The following is a 19,130-nucleotide window of genomic DNA, read 5'->3' as shown; positions in this document are numbered from 1 at the left end:
TTTTTGAATGAATTCCTATCTTGCATTCTCTCTAAACAAAATGCGTATGTTGTGGCTGAAATGCAATGGAAAGGTCCGATGTTTGCATACAGAAGACCTGGGTTTGAGTCCTCACTGTATCACCTTTCTGCTGTGTGATATTGAACAAGTCACTTAATTTCTCTGAGCGAAACTAATTTTTCATCTGAAAAATGGAACAGTATTAATACTTTCTTCACCCATAGTGAACCTATGCTTGCTTATGAAAACACTGTACCCATTATCAAGTGCTGTGGAGTCATTAGTTTTTGTATGATTTTCCCTTCCTTTTCCTCCCTCTCTCCCTCCGTGCCTCCATTCCTTCTCTCTTTCTTTCATTTTCATTCCAATAGCTATCCGTGTTGGGGAAGATTCTAAAAGCAAAAAAACAAAGCTTATATAGTATTCTTTAAATTGCTAAAAAGTTGGGCAAAAGATTAAAAACTCTTTTAACTCAGTTTTTCACTTTTTATGCAGATATTTAGGTGTCCTCTAAGTACAAGATGACTAGATACCTTCCATGATTACCTTGGTATAAGCTGAAATCAGAGTTATTTCTTCCTAACCTTTTCTTCTAAGCTTGCACAAAAGCCATGGAAAATGATTTTGTACAGTAGCTCCTTAGCATAATAATTTCATAGGGTAGAAATATAACGATTGGATTATTTCAAATACATAACCTCTTTCTAGAAAGTACAGCTCACTTCCTATCTTGGATAAGATAATAATTTTTTAGTGGATGTGGCATGAAAAGCAGCAGGCAGACAGAAATCCACAGTTATATGATTTCTCCTGTTCAGTGTAAGGTCAATGGTTAATTACGTCACCACCAGTGGAGATTTGATCATGGATGAGGTCTCTAACTTTACCTGTATTACTGGGCTCTCACTGGATGACTCAGCTAAGTCATTATATTAATTTTGCTTCCTCCAGACAGGTACATGATTCAGACTGGACTGACAGGGGATTTAGGCTGTGATGCTGTAATATTACTTTCTCGATACCATTACCCATTCAGAAGATGCACATTCACCTTAGAACCAGGATTTAATTTTTAAAGTTTTGTTTGTCATGCAAATTAGTGACATGTTGTCATGGATAATTTAGGTTGGCAAGGATCTTACAGGTACTTTTATTCACTGATTCATTACATGATTCACTCATTCATTGCCACGAATAGTCACTGAATATCTCCCTTGTGCTAAGCACTGTGCTGGGCACTGGAATTAAGTAGATGAAAAGAACGGCATCAGCCTTGACATCACTCAGGTCCTTCAAGGTCCTCAGTTCACAACCAGGTAAACTGAGGCCAAGAACATTTAATTGACTTGCTTAAGGTTTAGAGTTAGTTAATGGCTGAGCCAGAACTAGAATCTCAGGCTCTGAACCACTACCCTGCTTGGAAGTTACTATAACTTTGATGCTTTTTAATTTTTCCTGTCACTTCACATAAGCATGATATAGTATGATTAGGCCTCATATATTTAACAGCACATAAATAATAAAATTTAAACAACAGACACTAGAGAAAACTAAGGTGCATTTAGATGCAGGTAGTGTAAATTAACAGCCCAAGAAAATCTGTCCCTGCTTTAGAGGAAGACTATCTTTGTACCATTTTCTTAGTATCTTCATTCTGTGAATCCGTCCGTAAATAACCTTCTCTCTCTTTCCTCTGGAATGTACTTCATGTCACATTTTCTGTATCACAAACAGGTATGTAAGAAGAAAAACAAATGGCACTTCTACTCAGATTAGGACTATGGGATATTTGTTATCCTCTGACAAAAGCTAAATACATATTCACAGGATCCTACAAAGTGTAGTAGAAATTCCATCTCTGCCTCTAGGCTGCCTTCAGCTAGGTCACACCAGGCAGTTAGGGATATATATTGATCCTGTTACATCTATTGCGAGGAATCCATTTTTGGATGTTGGGCTGGGAAACAGTTTAGGTTGTGGCTTATGTATATTTATAGTGCTTGAATTTACTCTCTTGCTGTTCCCCTGTGTGAATTGTTGTACTGGTTCATTTTGACAGCATTGGATGAGGCACAATGTTTTAACCTCTTTTCTCTTGTAATTATATAAACATGTACACTGTACTTGGTGACCTGGGAATGCTGATCAGAACATCTGTTATGATAAACAGAACAGTGAATGAGAGTTGATTTTTGACTTGTAAAGTACTAAACGTCACTCTTCTGATCTGTGGCTTTATGCAAATGAGAATGTTTGAAAATGTTGCTGAAACCTGTCATCCTTTAACTTACCAGAAATAGAAAGAGAATTTGCTTTTTCTTGTTCTTACATGGGTGCTGCCCAGCTAGAGAGGTATTTGTCTTTCTTGGAATCAATTAACATTTATAGCAATTTGTGTAGTAATTTAAGCATTCTAGAGCCTGCAGGAAAGTGCCAGCTTAAAGTAACCAATAATGTCAGGTTAAGCTCAAGACATTCTTGGCAAAGGTCCTTCAGTGTATAATCAGCATCAGTTCCATATGTCCTTGGTCATCGGGGGCTAAGGAGCCAAGAGCCATGGGGTAAAATTTGATAAAGTGAATATTACTGTCATTATCCTTCTCCTAAAATGATTAGTTAAAGAAGACCGTGGATTCAGTGGCAGATAATGAGCTCACCTTGCATGAGAGAGAAACTCTGCCCATTCTTCTGATTCCTTACAAACCCTCTTCACTACCTCGTGATGGCCAATCTCAGGAGAAGTATGTAACCTTTCCCATTATCATCTTGGCTACAAGTAGAAGACATTTTAAGATACGATTTTTAAGTTACTTTTCCTGTATTTGTTTTGCATTGATTTTTAAATATCTTTTAATTTATTTTTTTTCCATTTAGCTTACAGTTGTCCTCTAATTTAAAAAGCAACAGTTTTGATTTTGAATTGCTTAGTACTTTTGAGGCTTGGGAGAAAATTTCAACCGAGTTACTTACTACTCAAACACATATTGGAAAGTGCGGTTCTGGGAGATGTAGGGGATGAAACATTGTCCCTGCCTGATTGGAATCGCTTTTCTAAAAGCAGGACATTTTCTAGCTCAACTTTCAAGGTCATTGTTCTATAGAGATAAAATGGTTCATTTCTATAGTGATGGGCTAAGTCTGCTGAATCTATATTTGGATAATTTCCTGTGATTGAAAATGTTCTCCCTTTAGCTTGGGTTCTTTCCAGTCCTAAGAATCTAAAATCGTATAATCTTCCATCCTAAATTACCCCATCCTCAAAAATTGTTTCTGTCTGATACAAAGGTATCTCAGATATATAAAAATTCTTTTTATTTCAGGAAGTCCAGAAAATAGTCATTATCTATATTCCTATTATTCATAGATATTCTCCATTAATATTTTGGTATATATCCTTTCAGACATATTTCTATGTATTTTTTATATGTATGTATCTGTAGGTAAATATTTAGACATAACTAAAATGATATAGCTAAGTTTTATTGCGATATCTCTGTTGTTATAAGAATTTTAATTTATTCTCTCACTAATTTACACAACAATCCTATGAGGTTAGTACTTGGTAATACCAATATAACATAGCAGTTTTTTTCCAGTGGGCTGAACTGGGCTGTGAACCCAAGCAGGCTGACTCTAGAGACCTTATTTTGAACCATTACATAATATTGCCTCTTAAAAACATGACAATTTTTTACTTACTATTTCATTAGCAATATATCCTGATTATTTTTCCATGTCAATAAATGTACGTCTACCCAAGGATGTTAATGATTGCACACTATTCCACTGGTGGTTTCCAACGCTATATAGAACCACTCTGCAGATGATGTACATTTAGATCGTTTCTAGTTTATTTCCTTATTAAAAATGATACTACTATGAACATCTTTGAACATGTATAATTTCTGGTATAATTTGTCTAACTCTTCAATATCTGTGCTATTTGCCTTTCTGCTGATACAATTTGCCCTGCAGAATTATCTGCTCAAAGATTATTCCTTGATCCTGCAGGTCAATAAAATTATATTAATGCAGGACATATTTATTGAGCACCTACTGTGTGACAGACACTCAGCTAAGAGCTAGGCATTCAACTATAGCAAATGCTTGAGTTTACAGGCTAGTCTCACTAACTTATGAATCTTAGACACATTTTTTTTTTAAAGCTTTGCTTGATTATAGATCCATAGTTCATTTCCAGGGTATGTTTAGGAGTAGTACCAATTTTCAACGAAAATATGTTTCGCGTGTGTCTGTGTGCGTGTGCGTGCGTGTGTGTGTGTGTGTGTGTATGTTTTGACCCACTCTCCATTCCGAACACACAAAGCCTCATAATCTACAACTGGGTCGTCTCATTTGACCTTAAGGTACACTTGTTTAGGCTGTATCTACATAGAGTCAGTGTAAACATTTTTGTCAGTTACATATTGCTTTGTTTGACAGTATCAGGCCACTACATTTTCTCCCCTACTTTGTCTCTGGATTAACTAGCTAGTTAAATTTTCTTCAGATCCTGCTTTTGTATGAGTCTTTGTGGGTGTATATCAGTTTTGCATGCATACTCACATATGTGTACATTGTTTCTATATTAGATCTCTACTGGCTTAGTCACATTATCTGCAATTAAAATTTCCACACTGCTTTCTTGAGTTAGATTTTTGGAAAAAGAAACTTAGTAACTTTAATACAGTATTTACATATTTACAATTTCCCTGATATACAGTTGTTTGCAGTATTTTCTTTCCATATCTGCTTTGAATTTTTTCAGTTTTTAAATTTCTCAGCAAATAATATCCATTATTGAATACTGAAACTAGTTCTGAAGTTATAATTTTTATATAAATTCCAATTAGCCTTAGAGATATAGTCTTCTATTTTACAGACTGTCCTAATTATAAAAATAATTCACGAGACTGTAATTTATAAAGGGCTTTAGCAAATAAATGAGGTTTTTCTGGATTGTGTGAGGAGAATCACCAAGGAAGGGACACAGTCTGATCCACATGATTCTCGTAGTTGCCTGGGAAAAGGAAAATAAATAATGGCTATTTGATCAATTTCTGTAATATTTCTTTTATATTATATTGGTATAAAAATATGATTTTAATTTCATTCAATTTATTTTGTGTTAATAATGCAATACTCTCATATTCTCTCCCCACATTAGTGGTTTATTCTTCAAACATTTATTAAACACACACTGTATGCCTAGCACTGAGTTAAGTCCAGTGGGTCAAAGATGAGTAAGTTCCATACACGAGGAACCATGTACGGTAATAGAAGGTTATGCCACATGATGCAGTTGGAAGTACTAGAAAAGAGGAATGAAAAAAGTATTGCAGATGAGAGGCTTGAAATCTGTCTGAGGGAGTTTGTGGAGAGGTAGGCTTCACAACAGAGATGATGAGGTTTTATTAATGGTAACATGAATCCTAAAATTTTTAATAATCTCAAAAATCTTTATATCTGATTAATACTACAGATTTTAAAAAGGGAAACAAAATATTTTTAAGGATTTAAGAAACCTTTCCACAAAAGGTATAAATAAACAGTTCCTTTCTTTATTATTTTTTAATCCCCTCGTTTAAAACAAAATAATACACACACAAAATAACATGGCTTATACATATTAGTTAATAGCATAAAGAAGATTTTTGTTAAGAAACTCTGCAAAATAAATATGTAAGGGAGAATGAAAGGACTTTCTTGACATTATAGTCCAGGTAAATAATGTAAATTATTTTGTATGTGATATCAAATTACATATTTAGGTTGCTTCATGGATTACACGATTACTATTAAATTGATTGCTGATTTTTTGATATATCAATTCACTAGCCATCTTTTTTTATTACTGTTTTTAGATTAAGACTTAAGGAAGTTTATTTTAATGCCTCTAATTTAGCCTTGTAACACCTAAGTGCTCTTTGCAAACTCAAAATGTATTTGTATCTATATTTTCATTGACTGGATTCAGTAATATTTTGATGCAGGATTTCTCAAATCAATATTTTTTTTGCAAATGAAAGGAAGGCTGTGCCATACTTGCAAGAGACTGGCATTTAACCAGCTCCTAACTTCTGACAGAATCAGTGTTGCTCCTCAATTTACCGAGCAGTTCTTAAGCAATCTTAGAATCAGGAAAGTTTTCTGAATCTCTGATCTTCAAGATCATTTCACCCAGCCCCTTCATTTTGCAGAGGAGAACACGTTGGTCTGGATAGTGAAGGGGCTTGGTCATCCAATCACTTTTGCCTTTTCTTTTAGCTGACCTATTTCTTAAAAATCAATATAATTTAGTGTGTGCTTTTGGCCCTCAAATAGTTGGTGTTATTTATACTCTTTATATGGTGATTATTCACGTAGCTGCCTTCTCTGTTATCTCAGTATGATCTGGTCTGTTTATATCTCGATATTATTCAAGCATCTGCCTTCCCAATCAGTATGCATTCCTTCTAGGTCCTAAATTGCTAACATTTAAGTATCCATTTCCCAATTTTCCTCTCAGTATATAATACATCTACTTTAAAATTAATATTATTTGAATGTGTAACTCCATGGTCCTCCCTGTGATTTTAAGGGTCCATTTGTAGAAAGAAAAAAAAAATCAACACCTATTTTCCATTCACTAGAGAAAAATATGTTGGGAACAGTAGGAGGTTTGTAAAGTTAAAAGCTTATTTATTTTTAAAATAAGAAAGCACATTTCCATGCCTGAGCGTAACCAATCTTTGTCCAGTGGAACTATGATGTTATTTCCTGCAACTTGATTTCACTTTTTATGAGCCATCTAACTCATATTCTTTATTCTAGACTATCAGCAGCTTCCTTTTTCCAAATGCTCACTACAAGTTTGAGTTGAATTGAATATAACAGATGTAAAAGTGGTATGCAAGAGTAGCTTTCATAGCTTCTGTAGTTAAAGACCTGCAGAGTGCTAAAACTGCAAAAAAATTACAGGACATTCCACAGACAAAATCTTTACTGGTCACATATTTGTATAGTTTTTAGTTTACTTGAAATATTGACAAGGGTGCTAATTTGTATGCTTGGATGAGACTACACTAGTAACATTACAATTCAGGATGTTACTGTCACTAGGAAAATGTCTCAAAATGCTGGAGCCAGTCCTTTAATTAAATTAGAAATACCCATTACTTCATGGCTCAAGGAAGTCAAAAACAAGTGAGGGGTGTCTCTCAATGTGAAGTAGAGATGGATCACTGCTCGTCCGCTTGGAAAATTCATACATTATACCATATGCTTTCCACGCAATCCTTTTTTGGGAGCTGTGACCTACTTTTTCATTTTTCCATGGCATGTCAGTCATTCAAGTCCATGTGTGCATGTTCTTTTCTACTTGCATCACTTAGGTGACCAGGATGGCATCTACCAACTTCACACAAAATAAATTTCAGAGTGTAATGGTCATACTTCATATGAATGTAAAACTCTTAAGGATCTGTTTTAGGAAATTGAAAGTGTTGACCATCCAGAAAAAGGAAAGCTGCCGTGAAAACTACCAGAAGTTGAGGGTAAAGAGTGGCGTTTTTACTGAGCAGGAAGCAGTACAGCATAGTGATTAAAAGCTGGAGCCTGGATCGAAGTCTCCTGTGTCTGAATCCAGCATCCATCACTTCCTGACTGTGTAACTGACCTTAGGCAAAATTCTCAGGATGCTGGACATGCTCCAAAGTCTTGTCAAAGTACTGGACCTGCTCCAAGGTCTTGCTAAAATAGAGGACATTAGACCCAGTAAAGTAAGTTATTTAGCCTAAAAATTAAAATACCTTGTGAGACAATGGAACATAAAGGAGGTAAGCAATTATGTTATATTTTAATTCTGAATAGCAGAGATACATTCAGAATTAAAATATAATAGTGGGAAATACATTGAAGACAGAAAGTGTGATTCAACATTTCTTGATGTCGTTCTGTTTATGTATGTAAAATATTTATCATAATGCCTGATATAAAGTATGCTCTTAGTAAATGTTGACTGTTAGAAGCTTTCATCCTTCAGAGTAAGCATAGGTTTGAACATGTTTCATACTGATTTAACTTTCTTTTTTAATTTAAGTATAGTTGATTTACAATATTATATTAGTTTCAGGTGTACAACATAGTGATTGAACATTTTTATAGATGATATTCCATTTAGAGTTATTACTAAATAATGTCTATATATCCTTGTGCTCTACAATATATCCTGTTGCTCATCTATTTAACATGGTAGTTTGTGTCTCTTAATCCCATATCCCAGTCTTGTTCCTCCCCACTTCCCTCTCCCCACTGGTAATCACTAGTTTGTTCTCTATACCTGTGAGTCTGTTTCTGTTTCATTATATACATTCGTTTTATGTTTTTAGATACCACATATAATTGAGAACATAGAGTATTTGTCTTTCTCTGTCTGAATTACTTCACTAAGCATAATACTCTCTAGATTCATCCATGTTGTCACAAATGGAAGAATTTTATTTTTTTTTTATGATCGAGTAATATTCCTATATATATATATATATATCTCACACCTTCTTTATTCATTCATCTATTGATAGACATTTAGGTTGCTTCCATATCTTGCCTATTGTAAATAATGCTGCTATGAACATCAGGCTGATTGTGCCTTTTAAAATTAGTATTTTTGTTTTCTCTGGTGAAATACCCAGGAGTGGGATTACTGGATCATATGGTAGTTTTATTTTTAGTTTTTTGAAAAACCTCCATACTGTTTTCCATAGTGCCTACACCAATTTAAAATACCACCAACAGTGTACGAGGGTTTCATTTTCTCCACATCCTCACCAACATTTGTTATTTGTGTTCTTTTTGATGATAGCTATTCTGGCTGATGTGAGTTGATATCTCATTGTGGTTTTGATTCACATTTCCCTTATGATTAACAATGTTGAGTATCTTTTCATGTGCCTGTTGGCCATCTGTGTATCTTTTCTGGAAAAATGACTGTTGAGACCTCCTGCCCATTTTTAATTGGGTCCTTTTCTTTATATTAAGTTGTATGAGCTGTTTATATATTTTGACTGTTAATCCCTTATTGGTCATATCATTTGTAAATATTTTCTCCCATTCAGTAGGTTGTCTTTTTGTTTTGTTGATGGTTTCCTTTGCTGTGCAAAACTTTTAAGTTTTTTAGGTCCCCCCTTCTTTTTAAAAATTTTTTCCTTTATTTCTTTTGCCTTAGGAAAGACAGATCCCTAAAAATATTGCTATGATTTATGTCAGTGTCTCTATGTTCTCTTCTAGGAGTTTTATGGTTTCAGGTCTTACATTTAGGTCTTTGATCAATTTTGAGTTTATTTTTGTATACTGTGTGAGGAAATGTTCTAATCTCATTCTTTTACATGTAGCTGCTCAGTTTTCCCAGCACCACTTATTGAAGAGATGATCTTTTCTCTGTTGTATATTCTTTCATCTTTTGTTTAGATTAATTGAACATAAGTGCATGGGTTTATTTCCGGGCTCTCTATTCTGTTCCATTGATCTATATGTCTGTTTTTGTGCTACTGCCATACTGTTTTGATTACTGTCGCTTTGTAGTTTAGTCTGAAGTCAGAGAGTGTGATACCTCTAGCTTTGTTCTTTTTCTCAAACTTGCTGTGGCAATTTGGGGGTCTTTGTGGTTCCGTATAAATTTTAGGATTATTCATTCTAGTTCTGTGAAAAATGTCAAGGGTAATGCAATCCCTATCAAAATGTTCCTATTTTGATAGGGATTGCATTAAATCTGTAGATTGCTCTGAGTAGTATGGACATTTTAACAGTATGAATCTTTCCAATCCAAGAGCATGGGATGTCTTTCCTTTCTTTGTATCATTTTCCAATTCCTTCATCAATGTTTTATAGTTTTCAGAGTATACATTTTTTTATCTCCTGGGTTAAGTTTATTCTTATGTATTTTATTCTTTTTGATGTGATTATAAATGAGATTGCTTCCTTAATTTCTCTTTCTGATAGTTCATTATTAGTGTGTAGAAAGACAACAGATTTCTGTATATTAATATTGTATCATTCAATTTTACTGAATTCATTTATTAATTCTAATAGCTTTTTTGGTGGAGACTTTAGGGTTTTCTATATATAGTATCATGTCATCTGCAAATAGTGACTGATTTAACTTTCTTAAACTTCAGTTGCTGGAGTATGCATTTTAGTGTTTGAAAGTGATCTGGAACTGAGGGAATATAAATCAGAGATTACAAATTAGTCAAGTTAGAGTTAGGGCCAGTGAGGAATGTCTCCCCAGAATAGGGGACTATGCTAAAGACTCACAATGCATTAGGAGAGAAAAAAGGTTGGAAAAATGTGTTAATGTATATGTATATGTGTGTAGGTATGAATATGTGTATGTTCATGTGTGTGTGTGTGTGTGTGTGTGTGTGTGTGTGTGTGTGTGTGTGTGTGTGTGTGTGTGTGTGCGTGTATGTATGTGTAGGTAGGAACTAGGTTCCTGGGCAGAGGAACATCATTTGGGAAGAATGGAGGCATTTGACCTTGGTTCACTCAGAGAAAGGTAGGTAGTTTTATTTGGCTGTAACACTGGGGAAGTGGGAGTAGTAAGAAAAGAGCCTAGAGAGGAAGGCAGAAGATAGATTATGAAGAACTTGGTAATTAACATTAAGCTTAAAAATCAGGCAGTTACTGAAAGATTTTAGAAAATAAATAACAAGATTAAAGTTGTATTTTAGAAATATTACTCTGGTTGCAGTGTGGAGAAACTATTAAAAAAAGCCAGAGTTGGTGGAGGGCTCTGTAGAAGATCCAGTGGAGAGGCAGGATTACATTGTGGAAGGCATAGTGCCTCTGACTTAGTCAAGTAAAGCCTGTGAAAAGTGTACAGTGATGTTTCTGTAGAAGTGATGGAGAACTATGAATTGTTAGCTAAAATAATTAAGAAGATCATTAGCTAGTTTAGCAATAGGGAAAGCTTCCAGTAGAGGTATCCATGGGATTATGACCTGAGTCTTTGTCTTTAACTCTCTATCGCTCCACATTTTTACCACTGACTTGGACTGAATATGACCTAAAGGCAAAGGGAAAATAAACACATTTCATATATCTCCGTAGTATTAATAACTTGCCTTGGTACACCAGAAACTGAATAAATTAATATTAATAAAGAGTTGATAGAATCAGAATCCAAATAGTATTAATTAGAAAATTAGACCGACTATAAATAGACTATATTAGGGGCTTCCCTGGTGGCACAGTGGTTGAGAATCTGCCTGCTAATGCAGGGACACGGGTTCGAGCCCCGGTCTGGGAGGATCCCACATGCCACGGAGCAACTGGGCCCGTGAGCCACAACTGCTGAGCCTGCGTGTCTGGAGCCTGTGCTCCGCAGCAAGAGAGGCCGCGACAGTGAGAGGCCCGCACACCGCGATGAAGAGTGGCCCCCGCTTGCCACAACTAGAGAAAGCCCTTGCACAGAAACGAAGACCCAACGCAGCAAAAGTAAATGGATTAATTAATAAACTCCTACCCCCAACATCTTAAAAAAACAGAACAAAACAAAAAAAACCTATCTCACCATAAGATGTCACTTCCTCCTTGTCCAGTGATTAGTCGTACCTATTAAAAAAAAAAAAAAGAGTGGCCCCCGCTTGCCACAACTAGAGAAAGCCCTCGCACAGAAACGAAGACCCAACACAGCCAAAAATAAAATAAATAAATAAATAAATAAATAAATAACTTTATATTAAAAAAATAGACTATATTAATCAGGGATACATGAAAATAAAAAGAAATAGTACATCACAAACTTTTTTAATGCAAGCTTAAGATGAATCAGCAGTATGATATTGTATTCTAAAAAAAAAAACGCACTCTATACAATGTATACTACATTAATTTAGGGAGCTGGCAGTCCTATTATAATTTGCTTTGCTTGAACGCACTTGGAATATGATTAAGAAATGGACTCACATTGAGCTATGATACACTGGAGTATGTTGAGAAAAAAATAACTATAGAGAAATGAATGTATCAGAATAGTCAGGTGACAAACAAAAGATTTAAAAGTTTTAACCTGGATAAAAGGAAATATAGTAGGAACTTGGTATCTGTTTTCAAATTCTGGAAGATGATCACGTGAAAACTCAGCTTAAATTTATTCTAATCAGAGCAAATGGTTAGAAGCTTCAGGGAGCAAATGATGGATTAATAGATGAGAGAACTTTGTGCTAGAACTCTCCCAGAGAAGAAAGAAGTTTTAGATAGCAGCAGGTTTGCCATTCCTAGAGACCCATATGTATCAATAGTATCAGAAGCAATCTGAATATGCAAAGGATGGGTAGATGAGATAATTAATTGATTGTGTCATTCTTAGACTCCTGTATCCTTTACATTTACAATAATAGTACAATTTTAGTATTAATACATAGTATTTTTATAAATATTTGCAGATTGATTTAATTGATTTAATTGAAATATTTGCAGATGATTTAGATGTCTTTTTGAGACATCTGTTAAAAACATGCAGCAATAACAAAATGATAAGTATAGGAGTTTTATTTTATCCTGTCCTTTATCTTTCTCCCCCAAACTTTATTAAGAAATTATTAAATATACAGAAAAATTCAAATGAAATAAATATTCCTATATTCACCACTTTGATTAAACAGTTGTTAATGTTTTTCCATCTTTGTTTTTGTGATGCCTTACACCTAAGCACTTCATCATGGATCTCCTAAGAACAAGGATATTTTCTTATATAAAGGATATCATTATTTTTCCTAAGGAGAAAAAAGAAACAAATAATTCCCTAATGTCATTTAATATCCAGGACATTTTTAAAATACCATTGATATTAATAAAGAAACATGATGATTTTATCTTTTTGTTGTTGTTGTTCCTGTTTTTGTTGTTCACCCGTGGCTGTGACTTGGGCATTTCACATCATGCCAGGCTCTGAATTTTGTTCAAAGTTGCCTGTAGGGCTTCCCTGGTGGCGCAGTGGTTGAGAGTCCGCCTGCCGATGCAGGGGACGCAGGTTCGTGCCCCGGTCCGGGAAGATCCCACATGCCGCGGAGCGGCTGGGCTCGTGAGCCATGGCCGCTGAGCCTGCGCGTCCGGAGCCTGTGCTCCGCAATGGGAGAGGCCACAACGGTGAGAGGCCCGCGTACCGCAAAAAAAAAAAAAACAAAGTTGCTTGTAATCCTGTAGAGGCTGTGTTTCTGGACAAAGGCCACCCTCAGTGGTGAGATGCCATTTGTGCTGGGGTCAGAGGGGCTCTCTAAAGGGATTATATGAATGAACCTGAATGTTATGGGCCTGGATGTGCCACCATCATATACTTCTAAATTTTGGCCTGTCATGGAAGTGTTCTTTGGAAAGTGTTTCTGAGAAAGGAAGCCTGTGTGGGTGGTAGATTTCCTCTCCCCCCTCTGCAGGTTGTGCTAATTTGTGTGTGAAATTAACCACTGGGGACATTTCTTCTAACAGCATTTTAAGCTCTTAAATGAGATGGTCTGGCTAGTAGGGACAAATTTATTAACACCCAGGGAAAACCTTGGAGCATCTGTCTTCTGTCTTCCATCTCGTATTACCATGTAGTGGCTGTGTGTGACAGCAAAAATTCTACCACGGTAACATGAGGGGTCTAGGCTTTTCCTTGGGAAGCACATTGATCTGCTGCAGTGCTCACTAGTGGCCTAGTGGGTGTATTCTGATGAGTTTAGTCAGCAGAGCATTTTAAAAAGTTGAACTTCCCTTTTGATGGGGTGAGTGCTCTTCAGTCCTCACCACGTCTTACTGAATCTCCAGTGTAGGCACTTAATTTTGCAGCTCTGGACCAAAGGTTACTGGGGCTCAGAGGGAAGGCTGTTCCAGTGGTTCCCTTTGGCTCTGGGATGTTATTGTGTCTTTTAAACTTTGGGGGTTTAGGGGTTGGTGCTGTGATGATATAGACACTGGTCATTCTTTCTGGAACTTTGGAAAGGTGAGATCTGGGGCATGCAGGACAGGATCCTTCTAACTTTGATGTGATGCCGCCTCCAGTGGAAGATTCCTCAAGCTATAGCTACTCAGGAACTGATCCAGCCAGCACCCAAGGAAGACTCTTAAGGACCAATCTTACCAAAGTTGTTGAACAGCAAGCTGGGTTTCTATTCGTCCGACCAGCCTCTTCTTGGACCTGCAACTCCTTGACTTAGATGAGGCCAACGTTTTTTTACCAAAAGTTCTGGAGGCTGGGAAGTCCAAGATCAAGGTCCGGAGAATTTAGTTTCTGGCGAGGTTGCTTTTCCTGGCTTGCAGACAGCTGCCTTCCCTCTATGTCCTCACATAGTGGAGAGAGAGAAAGAAAGAGATGATTTTATCCTTTGGATAAGGATTTGTAGAAAATTAAAATGAGGAGGACATCTTTTGCATTTGTTTAGATAGAAAATAAGGTTATTATAACTGTTGATTGAAAGAAACAGCATAACTTCTGAGAGGATAACAGATGATGTATCATTCACAGCATCGATTCCTTTATTGAACTGAATGTCTGTAAGACACTGATTGTATCTACTTTATGATAGGACCTATTTGAACAGTCTTAGAAGTTAGACATGAGATTGGTTGGCACATCCATCACAAGTTTATGAGTCATACAATCCTCAGTAGTAGTTAAAATGGACCTAAAAGAGAAAAAAAATGGATAGGCTTTAGCAGTTGACTAATATAAATCTTTTATTTCATGTCTTGGGTAATGTTGTTCTTTTGTGAATCAGAGCCTGTGATAGGGAAAGTGGCAGTGTTGTGAGTTCTGTGTAAATGAGGGATTCCTTGCCATTTGGGATTCTGTATCTGCTAAACAAAGTGGGGCAACTCTGCCTATGGAAAAAAAGACTATTCTATTCTGTTTCTCTCTTTTTTCTCTAACAAGCCTCTTATAGAATGATGAAAACTATTAACTTTTACTATAAGCTTGGAGAAAGAATTGCAGGCCTATCACTTGATACAGAGATTATGTGAGATGTGATGGCCTTTCCTAAATTAAAACAGATAAAGAGACAAAACAATTAAACCAAACAAAAATAAAATTGTGAGAATGATTATCTTATATGATTTTTTTTTTTAATTTCAGAAAGCCAAAGGTAAGTATAAGAAAGCAGTGAAATTTTGCTTGTATCCAATAGAAACTAGGGAATGTGATGATAATGAGAAAGTGGTCTATAGATTCTTGAAAATGTGAGACTGTGTGAATCTTGGTACAAGTCTCTGGAAACACTTAATTATAGATTACTAAGATGCTGCTTTAGGATCATATAGTTCTTCTGTGTTCTTTATTACCCTGAAATGTATTTTATCCACCAAACATGTTTTTGTGAACTCCTTAGGGTAGCAATTCTGTCTTCATCTACCACATGCTTATGAAATGCTACATACAATTCTGACATTTCATAATAAAAAGAATAAGTCTAGAAGCAAACACCTTGTATAGAAGGTGCATAGCATGAAATAAATATTATTTCTCAAGATAAGAGAATAAGCCCTGTTCAAAATCATGTGAACAGCTACCCTTTTGCAGGTCTAAGAATGGATGGAAAAAATGCTTTGCCTTTCAATTTTTTATTAAGAAGTTTTAAAACCAAAGATATACTTTTAGAATAAAAATAGCTGATTTCTTCCTCAGAGAATCAAATGTATAAACTTTTATTTTCTACTTCATAAAGAAAAGAACTGAAATATGTACTTTCTCAGTTATCTTCTCATCTTCACATCAACAGATTATGGAGAATTGCCTCATGGCTTGAGTAAGTAAGGTGTCCTCCTATCCAAGGCTTAGCCTACTTCCCATGCTTTGGATTTGATCCTCTTTGGGTCTTGAGGAGTTATAACTCATGAGTTATCCCCTCTCTTTTCTGTCTTTTAACTTTCTCTTTCTATTGGTTCTTTCCCCCATCATATAAATATGTTGTCTTTCTCATTAGAAAAGAAACAAATGCATAAACATCCTGAAATTTCATACTGTCTCTGGTTAGTCTCCTGTTTTCTGCTATCCCTTAATATTCTAGCTTCATTTTAAAGCATATTTTATTCATTTTTTTTAAAGTTGTAAGATTAACACAGGTTCATTGTTCACTATTTAAAACAGACACAAGAAAATTAATCAAATGCCTATCATCTAAAATGAACCACACTTAATACTTTGTTAAGCATAAGTGCAAATTGTAACTTCTTCTAAAGCATGTTTTGTCATCAGATACCTTCTATAGAATAAAAATGGCTAGATGCAGGGTATTTTATTAATTAAATATACCATAGTTATGTAAATAATCCCCTCCCATTGGATATTTAGAGTATTTCCAATCACATTGTTCTTATGAGCAAAGTGAGCACCCTTGTAGCTAAATCGCCCACAGTTTTCTTAAGGTTATATCCTATAAGTAGAATTAGCAGATTCAAGTGTATGATATTTTTAAAGCTTGATAGATTAACAAAAAGGTTTCAAGCAAGTTTGTATCAATTTATTTTCCTTTGTACTTTTTCTCATACCTCCATAATTTTGATCTGTAAAAATTCCATCTCATTGTTTTAATATTTCTTTTTTCTATATTTGCACATTTTCATGTCTTCATTGATTCTTTGCATGTAATATTTATTATCTATTCATATTCTTTGCCACTTTTTCCATTGGAGTGATTATATTTCTTGTTAATATTATTTTATATTGAAGATACCAACCTTTTTTCTAATATATATGTTTGTATTTAGTTAACATACTTTCATATATTTTCTTCATATTCCTTTAATCATTTTAATGAGTTTGATTATGAATTTTTTCAAATATTCAAATTACATTCAGCAATACTGCCCTTATTTTTACTGCTTCTGTTATCAAACTTAGAAAAGCCTTAGCACTTTTATGCAGTTGTTTTTTAATGTAAAATTTTATTAAAGGATGATCTATATAAACCAAAATAAACAAACCATTGTGTAAAGCCTTAATAATATATATCCAAGCAACTAGGATAAGAAACAGAATACCACCAGCGCCCAGAAGCCCATCATTCACCCGCCCTGCACCTACACCCAACACCATTTTTGGAACTTTTTAAAAAATGAAATCATACAGCAATATTCCCTTGTGTCTGACTCCTTTCAGCATTTCGTTTGTAAGATTCATCTCTTACTGTTGAATGTAGTTATTCACTGATGCGTTTATTCCATGCTGCTATGAGTGTTCTTGGACATGTTTTCTGATGAATATGTATACATACTTTTCTTGGGTATATATCCTGGAGTGAAATTTTGGGTCACAGGGTTGGTGTATTTTAAATTTTAGAAGACTCTGGCACATAATTTTCAAAGTAGGTTGTTATTTTGAAGAGAGGTGAAGGATAGGAAAGTTTTAACCCGCTATCATCATGTGTTGACCATTTCTGTATCCTTATTTTGTATTTATACCACATTCAAATTAAAATTTGAACTAAGGAAAGTAGATATAGTTTTTCCATTTTATTTTGTCATTAAGAAATAACTTCAGATTTGCATTTCTAAAATTGATTCTGTATTCCTAATTAAGGTTAAGTACTTTCCAATTACTCAATTATTTTTCTGTTCCATATATAAGATCTTACAATTCTGATTACATATTATTATTGAAGTCATCATATCTCACATTTTAGGAATTTCTGTGTATTTTGCCTGAATGAAATTTTGAAGAAAACTGCTAATTTGTAGTGGAATAGGCAAGGGCTTTTGAGTCAGGCACGAACAGATTCTAATGTTGGCTCTATCACTTGATAAGCTGCATGATCTTTGGCCAAAGTATTGTTTCCTGTAAAATTTTACTACTTGGGGTTGCTTTGAAGATTTAGTGAAACCTTAAACTCTTATGGAATGTTTGCTCTATGGCAGCCACTGATTCTAAGCGACTTGTTATGAGATAACATTTGCCCTTTACAACAACTCTGTGCAGTAGCCTCCATTGTCATACCTTTTCTAGAGATGAAGAAACTCAGCACAGTCTAACTTACCTGGGTTACAAGTGGCAGAGCCAGAATGTGAACGCGGTTTGGCTTCAGAGTCCATATGCTCATACCACTGTTCTCCTCTATGTATATAAGACATGTAATTTTGTTCTTGACACCCATTAGGCATGTAAATACTTAATAACCTTCTGCCTAGCATAAGTCACCAAACATTTTAAACATATTTGGAGTACAGTTTCACACAGTTGATTGTTCTGTAACTACACCATCAAATTAGTTGAAAAAATAAGAGAAATATTTCTAACTGATACTGTGTAAAGTGACAAATTTCCAATGCTTCCTGAATATAAATTTTTCCAATCACTGTGGTATCTTCTGAGTCCTAATTCTTCACATTTAGAGGAATTATTACTATACCATGACTTCTTACTAATTTAGAATAGGTAGTTTGCTGATAGTGTAGTCACCTGACTTTCGTGTGTCAAGAGATTTTTGATGAGGTATGGATTGCAAGCTGTGGAAATGCCCTATTCAAGGGAGTTTAATATGTGAATGATGGTGCTGAGAGCACATGGTGTGAAATTTGAAAGGGAGAAATATAAACGTTCTTTAATTTTAATGTTCTGGTTTCCTAAGGACAGAGGTTGGAGGGTGTCAGCTTTCAGGTGCTCCCTTTTTCATTCCATTCACCAAAGCAACAATAAGGAAGAGATTCTGTTGGAGACAAAGGTCCCAGTTAGGTCACTTATAACTGAAAAGAGAGAGATGATGTCAAGGCTGGGACACGAATGAGGGAACTGGACTGAGGCACAGCTGGTGGAAGGTGACAAATGGAAAGGACGTGTCTTTAAATTATAGTCTACATTGTATGGCCAAAATTATATGCTGCAGTGTTATTCACTGACTAAGGGATTTGCACTGTTTGGGAGAGTTATCTTTCAAAAATGTCAAGTGGTTTTTGAAAAAGGATTTAGAGTAAAACAAATAGAAAAATGCTACTTCGTCCTTTTTTCTTGCAAGTAAGATGCTGGAATTTGCAAGTGAATAAGTATTTTGGGCTTTTAACATGGTACGTGCCATAAAAATTATGCTAAAGAATTCTGATTTCTGAATTAATAGAGACAAATTCAATACAGTTTTCCCAATGTTAACTTTATAGCTTTATATCAATATAGAGGATTGATTATT

The 19,130-nt window shown here is 35.1% G+C and overlaps 1 protein-coding gene across 3 annotated transcripts in view; it reads left to right on the top strand.

Annotated features, from left to right (window-relative positions):
• The window catches only part of GRIK2 (glutamate ionotropic receptor kainate type subunit 2), a 668,512-nt gene that overhangs the window by 231,868 nt on the left and 417,514 nt on the right, over positions 1-19,130 (top strand). The window lies entirely within an intron of this gene.

This window comes from Lipotes vexillifer, unplaced genomic scaffold (genome assembly GCF_000442215.2).
Source record: "Lipotes vexillifer unplaced genomic scaffold, Lipotes_vexillifer_v1.1 scaffold732, whole genome shotgun sequence".
Taxonomy (NCBI): domain Eukaryota; kingdom Metazoa; phylum Chordata; class Mammalia; order Artiodactyla; family Lipotidae; genus Lipotes; species Lipotes vexillifer.
This window is presented reverse-complemented; position numbering and strand designations above follow the sequence as displayed.